This window comes from Neopelma chrysocephalum, unplaced genomic scaffold, assembly GCF_003984885.1.
Source record: "Neopelma chrysocephalum unplaced genomic scaffold, ASM398488v2 Primary Assembly neopelma1_94, whole genome shotgun sequence".
Taxonomy (NCBI): Eukaryota; Metazoa; Chordata; class Aves; order Passeriformes; family Pipridae; genus Neopelma; species Neopelma chrysocephalum.
Window position 1 is genome coordinate 1,693,824 of NW_020897756.1, and position 10,918 is coordinate 1,704,741.

Consider the following 10,918-nt stretch of genomic DNA (forward strand, 5'->3'; position numbering starts at 1 on the left):
GTTTCATGAAGCCTTGGCACACAAGCAGAGGGCACTGGTGGCCAGTGTGCTAGGTAGGGTTCAGCCACTGAGCTTGAACTTTTCCCAGACCTTGGCTGGAGAGCAAAGCCAAGTAACTCCTCATGGCCAGGAGTGGGGAGGATATGCTTATGGGAGAGCTACGTGTTGCAGGACACTTTCCTGTGCCCTGCCAGCTCAGGGACAGGAGAGGAAAATGTTACTTGCATTTGCAAATAAACCCATTGATAGTCAAGTCCTCTGGCTTAGTGCAGGTTTTGCAAAAAAACTCCAAAACACAAACACCAAACCAAACCAAAAGAAAACCCTAAATGAAAAGACTCTTTGCAAACACGGCACTGCAGGAACAACTGGAGACTTTGCTTCCTTTTCACTTTAAGCAGAGCATTATCATGTCCAAGTTCAGACTTGGATACAGTTTTTTCCCTGCTGAATTCAAAGGCAAAGTGCACAGCTGGCCTGGACTCCAGTCTGCTGAATACAGAATCGACCTGCCTTAAAGGCAGATCAGATCTCTGCTGCTGGTGCTCCACAGCCAGAGGAAAACATCAGGGAGCTGGTCAGGAACTGCTCAGCAAAGTCCCCGAGCCTCGAGCAGAGCCGAGCTCTGGGTTCCTCCCGGGCACACTCGGGGGAGCACTTGGGGCAACCTGGCACCAAGCAGTGTGTCCTCCTTGTTCCTAAACAGAGAGGGAGCCCCTGTCCAAGGGGAGTGCAGGGAAAAGGCTGGATGCACACAAAGCATCAGCTCCAAAGAGCTGCTTTCAGAATTCCCCTTCCTGCGAAAGAACGAGGTGCTGGAGGACAACCAGCAGCCCTGCATACTCACCTTTATTTAGTTATTTAGGGGATTGAACAGTATTATCCCAGCTCTTCCACAGGAGATTTTTAGCCAGTTAAAGAGGCCAAGTGACATGACAAAGGCCAGAGAGGAAATTAGTGGCAGAGCAAAAAAACAACCTGATTCTTCTCCCACACACCCCCAGTTCCATCAGTTGCTCAAATTTGTGCAGGACTGGTCTTATAGAAACCAACAGGAGTTTCAGTGGTTTGAAGGTCAGGCCTAAGCACAGCAAAACCCTGGGGCAAAACTGTGTTTGTGCTCTCCCTTCCCTGCAGCAGGTGTGTGTTTCAACCCCCTCAGCAGGAGGTTCCTCCTTCACTGGAGTCCCTGGAATAAAGAGACGCTTCTGGGAGCACGCTGAGCAAATGGGTTATTTTGAAAGGACAAGTTAGCTCTGTAATTTGCCTCCACAATGTGTTCTGCACTCTAATTACAAATGCAAACACAGTAATTGAGAACAGCATCATAAAACTCTTAAGGAAGCCATAAGTGATATAATACATGGACATGTTTACTATTTGGTGCAGCAGGATGCCTCTGTGATGTTTTCCCCATGTTTAAACAGGGTGGAGATTTGCTTTCTTTCATAAAGTTAATTCCATGACAGCAATTCTTCCCTCAGCCTCCCGATCCTAAGCCTGGGTCAATTAAAATACAGCTTTCAGGAAAAATTTCTTCACTTTTCTCAAGTGAGAAAACCCTCTTTTTCATTTGAAAGATATAAAATTATTAATTCAAGTTCCAAAGGGAAGAAAAAAGGGAAGGTATTTGTGTGTTCTCTTCCTATGATGCCTGAAACAGCAAATAATTCCTCAGGGTGAGGTGTGGAAAGGACTGGGGGGCTGCACTGCTACTCCCCAACCTAAACTGTTCTTGGGGAGACTGCAACCCTTCCAGGGGTTCACGGGAGAGGGGGGGTCCCTGTACAGCTTCCCTTCAGGTACCCAGAGTGCAGGCAAGCAGTGGCTCTTGGTGCTCTCCCCCCACTGAATGCCACGTGCTGGGGTGTGGAGAGGAGTTCAGAGCTCCAGTCTGTCCCAGTACAAGAAGGGTGAGTAGCTTAGGCCAGGGAATGGCAAATGAAGTCAGGCAGGCTGCTCACAGGCTCCTGAGAGCTTCCTGCATACATGGAAGGCAGAAGGGGCTACAGCATCCTGCACACGGTGCAGTCCCACATTCCTGTCTTCATCCACTCTGTGCCTTTTTACCCTTCTAACCCTCCTTCCCTGTCATCACCCTCCCCATGTCAAACCCGTGTCCTGCTCAAACCAAGACTTAAACCAAGGCAAAGCCTTTGGACCTCAAACTCTTCCCAGACACAACACAGAGAACAGAAGTGGAAACTGAATATAATATCAGCCCTCTCATCTGGAAAACCCCTTTGGGACGCTGGGTGGTGGGGAGGAATGGCCAAGAGGACGCTCAGCCCTCCGGGGAGTTGGGCAAGAGGAGCAGTGGGACTGACCCCGGGAGCAGCAGGGACCAACACACTGAGAGAGGATTAGGCCTGAGTGTGCATCGACAGGATCCTACAGGCTCACCTAAGCTTAACAGCTGCCAAATAACACGACAAATCATGTGATTCAAAGCAGAACAGCTCAAGCTGCCCCTGGAGATGAAGGAGGACATGTGTCCCATCTGGGGCTCGCACGCGTGCACACCCCGTCTCCTCACATTTGCTGAAAGCTGCTCTGGCCTGATTTTCAGAGGTGCTGAGTGCCTGCAACTCATCATGACAGGCTATACATCAAATCCATCACCTCTTGGGAAACTTGATTACCCTAGTGGAAACCCTCGTTTCAAGCATTTAACTGGTTCCTACTGGTTTCAGCCGGTCAGCTGGGTTTTGGACCGGATCACTCAGTTTGGGCTGTACTCATCCTTCAGGAGGAATAAATCCAAGGCTATGAAGACCAGTGTAGGAATCCACTGAAATGTCTAGACAGGTATCAATTAAAATAATAATAAAAAAATCTATTTTTAAAACATTGAACCAATAAAAATAACTCACACTTGGCTGGCTAGAGCTGTTCATCAGGTGACTTGCTGCTGAACAGATGTCTCCAGCTGGGAATTCTTGGATGAAATTCTCTATCTTCTCCTTCTTTTTAGAAGTCAGTTATTAAAGAAGTACATTAGAGGTTTGAAACATGTGCTAATTCAAGCCAGAAAAACAACACAAAACAGAAACCACGCATACATTGCCAAGAGAGAGGTTGCTGAGGTGTAATCACAGCTTTGAGGGGTGAAGCTCTTTATCTGGATGTGTGAAGGATGAAAACACACTGATTAAAACCCCTGCAAATACAGAGTTAATGTTGAAGATAAATAGGGCACTCACACTGAAAGCCTGGAGAATCTTAGAGAAAACTGTCCAGGAGACTCAAACGTGCTTTTATCATAATGCTCAGAAAATGTGTAAAGTGGTGGTTAATTGTGGACATGGACATTAGTTCACAGCACTTGGAGATTTTTTTTCCTGAATTTTCAGCCACGGTGGGTATTAATATATGCATTTTAAAAACATAATGAATACCTGTGTTACAGTTTAGCCAGAGGGAGATAACAGAAACTGCTGAAGCATGGGCATTTACTGATTGCTACAGGAGCTGTTTCTTTTATACCTTACAGAGTATAGGCTGGAAATTCTGGTGTGTGTTTCTGCCTCCACCAACATATGAGGAATTGATCCCAGTAGAGGAAAACAAGCAGAAATGATCTTCCTTGGTCCAGCACACCTGAAGTGCCCATAGGATTTCCATTAGAATAGGCACAAAGATGAAGGAACCTTCCCTGAGCACCTTCCATCCCCACAGCAGCCTCTGCTCAGCTCTCACTGCCCCTCTCCTTGCTGCATTTTCCTGTGAACCCTCTCCCCATAGCCAAGGAGACACTGTCACTGCTGATGGGATCTCAGAATGATCCCACAGAACTGGCTGATCTGCCTGGAGAGCATTCAGCCTGGGAAACAGGGGGTGAGAACTTGGAGCACCACTGTGCTGTCAGTTCTCCCACACAAACTAATCCAACCATTCTGCAGAGAAGCTCTGGAAGCAAAGAAATAGTTACAGAGCAACTGCAGCTTGTCCCAGGGACAGGAATCAGCTCTGGGAGCCTTCCCATGGCCTGGCCCAGCAACAGAAGACCCGCTTCCCACAGACTCTCCATAGGATCCTGGTGGTGGCCAGTGATGGGAACCATCTCCAGCCTTCCTAGGGACTGGAGAGCTGCTGAGGTTTAAGCTGGTAGGTGTTCAGGACATGCAGCAGCCACACAGGCACATGTGCTAAAACACAGTTTTATTTCCTAAAGATAAAATGACAAGTTGCTCTACGAGCCAAATATCTTGTTTGGGTAAACGAGGCATCATTTACACTCTGAGTCTGATTTTAAATCATCTGGTCTGGGGCTGTTCAAGGCTGTGGATCTGTTTACATGTAAAAGAAATAAAGATCAGGAACCTTTTTTTTTCCTGCCTGGGTAACAGCTGAATAACTGTTCCTCAGACTAACGGAGAGAGCAAAGAGAAGCATTTCCTCAGAATTATTCCTGTTCTTTGTCTCTTTTGTTTTCCCTTCTCATGTTTGGGACTTAAAAATATTGGGGGAGGAAGGTGGAGGCTTGTAGAAGCTTCCTCATTTCCAGTTTGGCTCATCTTTACTTCTCAGAAAGGCACAAAAGGACTTTAATTGCACTGCATAAGGGGTTCCTACTAAATATTTCCTCACTTGTCTTCTGCACCTGGATCTACACGGAGGGGCTAGAGAAGGCAGAGAGCTGAATTCCTCAGGTGAACAGAGAGCTTCATTCCCAAAGGGCACAATAAACCTCATCCTTCCTCTTCTGATCAACAAGAGCACAGAAGCTGCAGACCTGACCAGTACATCAAAAAGGAGCTTGAAAAATACTTTGAGCAAAAAATGCTAACGGTGCATCCTTCTCCTGTAACCACACTGATATTAAATCAGGAAACAGTACAGAACAACTGCAAACACATATATACAGGGGCTGTCAAAACAGCAACAAAACCAAATCCCTAATGGGGACTAAAGGTGGAAAGAGCAAAAAGAATATACAGTATAGGCTTTATGATTATATTTAAATCCTTATGCAGCAAACGCTGGAAAGGGAATTCCAAAAATTTTCTCTATATAAGCAGTTTTTCTGATCCAGGACTTTGTGCAATGAAAAGGAATTACAAATCAGTCTGAATGAAAGGGTGCAGGTCCCAGTGGGTGTTGGAGCATGTCTGTGGACTCCTGGGCTGCAACAACAGCCCCCGGATCCTGCAAGGGCCCAGGGATGTGCCCAGCCCTGCTGGGAGCAGCCCTTCTGCTGCCACGGGCACTGACAACAGCGCTGTCTTCCTGAAAAGATGCCTCCATGGTCCTGGGTTTCCTCAACTCAGCTGAGACCAGACCTTCCTTCTCTCCTTCCTGACCACTGAAGATCTGATCATTGAGAAAGTCTCCCGCTGAACCCCTTGGAAAGACAGGCAATGGACTGTGGCCAGAAAGGGATGCTGACCTTCCCTGGGACATCTCCTGGCTGCTCATGGCTGTGTGACATTGGGTAGAGCTCCAGGACACCTTCCCTGTCTCCCTGACACGTCCCTTTTCTATAGCCCTTCCAAGGAAACTAAAAACCCTTGGGAAGATCACCTTTTACTCCCAGACATCTGCGCAGTACCTCTGAATTCAAAGGAGAAGCAGATAAACAGGAGAGATTTTTTCCTGTGGTAAGATGGGGTCCCAGTTCTGAAGGGTTTGAAAAGCCTTTGAAGGACACGAAATGGCATTGCAAGATCTGGCTGCAGCAATCACAGTCCTTCAGCTTCTGCTGGCTACTTCAGTCCCCAAAGGAGACTCCTGATCACTCAGGAAGGTTTTGGTGCTGTTTATTAGCTACAAGCTCCTAAAAGGGCTCAGATAATAAATTCAACATGCCATGGTTGAAGTGGGAGGCAGGACTGAGCCAAGCACAGGAGGAAAGCTGATCCTTGCAAGGCTCCAAGGGGTGTTTTGTGCTTCTGGATCAGGTGTTTCTGCTACAAATAAGTTTTACCGTGATGGCAAGGGGAATAATAACAAGAGTGTGTATTGGAGAGGGAGGCTATGACTGAGACTGCAGAGTTTGGAAACGGTGAGAAAGGGGCAAATTCTCTTGAAAACAAGTTTGGATCCATGCATTCATGGTACGATGGGGGCAAAGCTGAAAGGAATAACTAGAAGGAGAATGTTTCTGCTCTCTGCTTGCCTCCCTGCCAAAGACACCGTTGTGGGACGTTGTCGAAGGGAGTGAAATGATGCCACTCGGTCTCGAAGTCACCCTCTTCCCCTCCCCGGAGTGCAGCAAGACCCCGAGCCAACTGCAGAGGGTGCCGTAGAGGGGCTGTGCTTCTTTTTTGCTGCACAAGAAGGCAGGAGCCAGGCTCGGCAGCAACTCCCCTCCAGCCCCCGGGCCCGCGCAGCTGTCCCGGGCGAACCCCGGGCAGCGGGGGGCACTGGGGCCGCTCCCGCCTCCGAAAAGAAGATAATAACCACGGGACCCAGGGGTCCTGCATCCTCCGAACCTCGCAGGGACGCGGAGCCTCGCCGGGGCATGGCCCCGACGTGCGCTGGTGGGACTCCCCCCATCAGGAGCCGTCGCTCCCCCTTCCATCCGCATCAGCCCCCCCAAAGTCGCGCTGCAGTGTTTAAAGGGGGGATACCAGGGCCGCCGGGGGGGTGCGGACCCGGGCACCGCTCGGGGGGCAGTGACACCCCCCAGTGTCACAGCGGGGCTCACGGTGCCTTCACAGCGCCCTGTCCCGCACAGCTCCACCCGCCCGGGCGCGCTCCCTCCGCAAGGGACCCCCGCGACCCAGCAAACCCCAAACCCGCCGCCCGCACACCCCGACCCCCGCCCTTCCTCAGCGGGGATTTAATGCTGGACACTGCAAAACCTCGGCGAAGAAAAATACCCCCCCAAAAAACCTACCCTTCTGAAGTGTGGCTCCTCTCCCTTCTCCCAGATCCACCTGTGAAAACGTGTCTAAAGTTAGTTACTGGGATTTGCCCCCCTCTTAACTGGTTCGGGCTAAAACCTGAAGAGGTCCCAGTTAACCCAGAAGGGTTCAATAGCTGATTTTATACTGCAAAGCTGCTGTGCAGACTTTGTCCGAAGAATGTTGCCCGCTTTACTTGGACAATCCCCGCAGAAAAGGGAGAGCGAGGGGAAACAAAGCCTTATGATTACCAGTAGTAATTTAATCCTAAATTCGTGGGCCATTCCCATCAGCCCGAACAAGCAAACATCAACACTTTTCTTTCTCATGCACATGTATCTGCGATAGATGATTAACCAGGTCCCTCGCTGCTTACACAGGGGAAAAAATCCTGACAACCAGCACGGTGTCTGCTTGCGGTTTGGGAATTTAAAAATCAAGTGAGGGGACGTAGGAATTAGGGAAGTGATGCCCTTTTCCTCCGTCAGTGCCTGCTGCCAGCCCCGGGTGATTTCGGTTTGGGTGTATGTTTGTTCATAAAACTCCCTTTTCAGTCGACATTTCCCGCTGATGTTATGGGGTAAAAAAAAAACTAATTCGGAGAGGAAAGTAACAGTCAGCTCCCAAACCCGAGGAGTTCTTCTCAGAGAACCGAACATGAAAACCACATATTTCGCAGTCGTCTTAATTTTTATCGGTTACCTAGACCTGTCGTTTCTAAGAATTGGGGATTGGGATGCCAGAGTAACAGAATTCCTTTTCTAAATGTCACTTAGAGGTTCAGGCAGAGCCCTACCCGACTGAACACGGATAGGTATCTATATGTTCCAGTTTTAAGGGAGAGATTTCAAATTTCAGTGGTTCCAGGACCCCCACTGCCCTGCCCTGGGCGGACGCTCCGGCTGGAGTTGATCTGAAATGACATTAACATTTTCTCTGAACTCGTCCCGGTTTTGGCCGGGAGTTTGCGAAAGGCAGGGGGGAGAGGAGGGAGAGCGGGAAGAAGTCATTCTTTCCTCGAAACTAACCTTCAAACCCCGCATCTTAAAATATAGAAAGAAAAAAAAAAGCTAAACCCGCTCGGTTATCGGCTTTCGGGTACGGGGTCGCAATTAAAAAACTGCCCGGAGGGCTCGGCAGGGAGGAAAGGGAGATGCGCCCCGCGCCGCGGGGCCGGGCAGGTGGGCGCCTCTTCTTCCCTCTCCGCGGGTGCGGAGGAGACGGGGAATCCTTCCCGCAGGAGCCCTCAGCCACCGCTTTGCCCCGCGGAGAATTTTAGGGTGAGGGCGGCCACGCGGGGCCGGGATGCGCGGAGCTCCCTCCCCCTGCGCGCAGCACCGCGGTTTAATCCCGCGGATGGCGAACTCTTCTGAGCTGCCTCGCTGGGCTCTTCAGCCCAGGAATCCTCTTCTTCTGCTCCAACGACATAATTTCTTCCCCAATCCTTGTTAAAAAAAAAAATAAAAAAATATATACATAATTTAAAATTCACGAAGGAGCAGCCCCCCTAACATATAAATCGCATGGAGAATAACCTTTGGTGGCTGAATTTAAAGCAAAACTGGCCTTTAAGTGGGGATTCGAGGCACGAAGCGTTTCCGATTTTAATCAGCCGCTTAACGCCACAAGTTTTGTGGGATGTATTTTGGAAACGGGAGCGGCGGATGGAAGAGCAAAGAAACGGACCCAGAAAGTGTCCCGAAATTTTATGAGGATGAGGATGGACGCTCAAAACCGATCTGTAATTCACAACTTAAAAGATTAGGGAAAGGGACAGAGTGTGTATGGACAGGGAGATAATCAGATCAATGCTTCCTCCGCCTTTCAGTAGCTCCACCTTGTGAATATACCTCAGTAATTATGAGAGGAAAAAATATTATCCATCTAATGGCACATTTTGCAGGGCTGCATCCAGGCTTCCCAAGCTCTCGCCAGGGTCCCCTTTCTCTCACTGGCAACGATAACGTTTAACGTGCAGGTAAAAATAAAGCTCTCCCCAAGCAGCTTCCAGGACCTCCGAAATAATAACCCCAGCGGACCCGCACGGGGTGCTCTCGGCAGCCCCCAGGCCCGGGGAGGCGGCGGCTGCCGAGCGGGGACGGTCGAGTTCCTACCCCGCTCCGCTCTGCCCGGATGGCCGGTCCCCCCGCCCGGCCCCGGGGCTCCCCGCCTCGCCGTGCCTCGGAGCCGCTCGTAACAACGAAAAGACGGCGATTTCCCAAATCTAGGGCTGCCGGGAAAGCAGCAGCGCGGTGGCCGCGCGGACCCCGGAGCCCCGCGCACGGCCGGGCTGCGATGCCCGGGGGGGATGCGGAGTGCGGAGGGCGCGCAGGGGCCGCGTGTGCCTTCCACGCGTGTCCTCTCGCACACGCGTTCGGAGCAGGGCGACCTGCGGAGACAGGTCTGCGTGCTCCCGGGAGCGCTGTCCCACTCCGGCCGGGGTCGGGTGCGGGGACAGCGCTCACCGCCGGGACCGCAGGGCGCGGGGAGCGGCAGCGCCGGCCGCTACCGACTGCGAGCTCTGTCCCCTCTGAATGCCGTGGGGAAACACTCAAACGAGGCACTGCCACACGACATTAAGTCCCGGCGCGTCTGTACCGCGAAGGAGGATTGGGATGAAATCCCCCTTCCTGCTCGCTACCCCCTCCCTCCAGCCCGCAGCCAGAGGGACCCCCTGGAATTTCTTTTTTTTGGGAAAGGGGGGACTTCGCGCGACTTTTGCCTCCCTGGTCCCCTGCTTGGCTGCTGCCGGCTCCGAGGAGATGCGGATAAGAGGAACAAGCGGGTCCGGGCTGCGGGTATCGCCGCGGGGCTGGCGGAGCGTCCCGCAGGGACGGACCCACACCGGGGGTCTCCGCAGTGTTGGGACGGGGGGGGGGAGGACTCCGTAGCGTTGTCCCAGCTCCAGAAAGGCAGTTTCCTCCTCACAAATTTCGGGAAAGCAGGTACATCCTGAACTTTCTGGGTGCTTGTGGCTAAATAAATGCGGGTGATGGGAATACGGGGGATGCCGAGGTGCAGGGGCAGAGGCGCAGCTCCGGAGCGGCGCGGGCGGGCCGGGACCGGGGCAGCCCCGCTCCCGCATCGCTCCGGTCCCGCACGCCCGTCCCCTTTTTCTGGGTGGTTTTTTTTCCCGGGGAAAAGTAGCTGTTATTCTCTAAAAGGCCACTTGGGGTCACACTTTCTGTCTGTTTGAGCGTAAAAACTGTAAAAAGAAGCCCTAATCTCCCTTAATCGTTACAAAATGTTAAAAAAAATCCTGTTACGGGACCAAAAAAAAAAAAAAAGAAGAAACTAAAAAACCTTACAAGGCGAGTACTCCTTTGCATGCAGTCACTCACTCAGGGAACAGCAGAGGAAAGCAAACACGGTCCCGAAATGTAATTATATTTTCTCCCTTCTCTCCCTAATATTTGCAATTGTCTGTGTCAATGCCGTTGCTTTACTTTAGGGAGAGATTTGCTTCCTGTAACCGGGAGGGTTTCCCCGGTTGTACACGGAGCGCTGACAGCCCTGCCGAGCCGGTGCTTCCCTCGCTCCCGGCTCCCCGCGCATCGCCCTCGGCGCCTCCCGCAGCCCAGCGCTCGCTCCCGGCCGGACCCGCCGCGCGTTTGCGGCCGGTTCTCCCGCGGTACCTTCGCGTCGGGGACGCTTATATAAAGTTGGAGAGGGCGATGCTTGTGCGTGGCGTGGGGGGAAGCTGGCTGCCTTGACATTTGCTATGGGACGGCAGCGGGCAAAAAGGGGACTTTTGTTATATTTAGAACAAAGGGACGGGTAGGATGTCCCCGAGCCCTCATCCTTTTGTGGGCTGCCGAGGCCGAAAATGATGGGAGGGGGGAGGGGGAGACGAACAAATAAATAAATAAATAGCGAAACAGATAAAGAGGAGGCGGCGGTGCGGGCGGGGGGAGCCGGGGAGCGCCCGGAGGTGCGGGGCTGGGAGCGGTGCGGCCGCTCAGCTGGCGCTGCGGAGCTGTCACGGCCCGTCCCCGCCCCGCCCCGCCCGGCCCGGCCCGGCCCGGCCCGGCCCCGCCGCGCTGCCATTGGCGCGGCCGCCGCCGGCCCCG